The 1,328-nt window shown below is 34.0% G+C and overlaps 1 non-coding gene across 1 annotated transcript; it reads right to left on the bottom strand.

The window, feature by feature from the left end:
* Positions 1 to 776: 776 nt before the first annotated feature.
* LOC120367455 (U7 small nuclear RNA) lies at positions 777 to 839 on the bottom strand. The gene has a single exon (XR_005581839.1). It is a non-coding gene; the product is annotated as a U7 small nuclear RNA (small nuclear RNA).
* Between the last annotated feature and the right edge of the window lie 489 nt (positions 840 to 1,328).

Genomic DNA, 1,328 nt, shown 5'->3' with positions numbered 1-1,328 from the left:
AAAGCTTAATATTGTTAAGATGGCAGTATTCCTTAAACTAGTCTATAGATTCAGCACAATCACTATCAAAATCTCCACAGCATTTTTTTGCAGAAATTGATAAGCTGGCCCTAAAATTCACACAGAAATCCAAGAAATTCAGAATAGCCAAAACAATATTGAAAAAGACAGAGTTGAATAATGCACCATTCCCCATTTCAAACCTAGAGTTTCAAACCTAGAGTAATAGTATGAAGATAGGGTGGTACTGGCATAAGGACAAACACATAGATCAATAGAATAGAATTGAGAGGCCAGATATTTATAGTGAATTGATTTTCAACAAGCGTGTGAAGACAATTCAATTAGGAAACAATAGTCTTTCCACAAATGGTGCTGGGACAACTGGAGATCTCTATGCAAAAGAATAAAGTTGGATCCCTACCTCACATCATAAAGAAAAATAACCTCAAAATGAATCATATCTAAATGTGAGAGCTAAAACTATAAAATTTATAGATGGAAACTCAGGAGTAAATCTTTATGGCCTTGAGTTAAGCAGTGGTTTCTTAGGTATGACACCAAAAGCACAAATGAAAAGAAAAAATACATAGATAACTGGGACATCATCAAAATGAAAAAAAAGTTTTGTGCTTCAAATGACACCATCAAGAGAGTGAAAAGACAACTAACAGAATGAGAGACAATACCTGAAAATCAAATATCTGAAAAGAGCCTTATATCTAGACTACATAAAGAACTAATGCAGTTTTCTTTTTATTTGTCTTTTGGCTGGGGAGGGATTCCAGATAAAAATCAGAAAACCTGCTAGACAAATTTCTAAAAGAACTGTAACACTAATGTAACTCAGTAATAAAATGACAACCTAATTTTAAAAAGAGCAAGAGATTTGAAAAGAATTTCTCCAAGGACACATAAATGGCTTATAAGCATATGAAAAGATATTCAACACCATTAGTCATTAGGGAAATGCAAATGAAAACCACAATGAGAGATACCACTTCACACTCATGAGAACGGCAAAAATATGAAAGACAGACAATTACAAGTATTAGCAAAACTGTGAAGAAATTGGAACCCATATACATTGCCAGGAGGAGCACAAAATGGAGTTTCTCAAAAAGTTACCATACGACCTAGCAATTTAAGGTTAACTCAGTTATCATTTTGAGTTACCACATGACCTAGCAGTTGCACTCTTACAGATATACCTAACAGGATTGGAAAGTATGTCTGCACCAAAACTTGTATAAAATGTGCATAGCAGCATTATTCATAATAGCCCAGGATGGGAAGCAACCTAATTGTCCATCAGCTGATGAATGAAA

This window comes from Saimiri boliviensis, chromosome 12 (assembly GCF_048565385.1).
Source record: "Saimiri boliviensis isolate mSaiBol1 chromosome 12, mSaiBol1.pri, whole genome shotgun sequence".
NCBI lineage: Eukaryota > Metazoa > Chordata > Mammalia > Primates > Cebidae > Saimiri > Saimiri boliviensis.
Note: the sequence above shows the minus strand (reverse complement) of the source record. Positions and strands in the feature narration are given on the sequence as shown.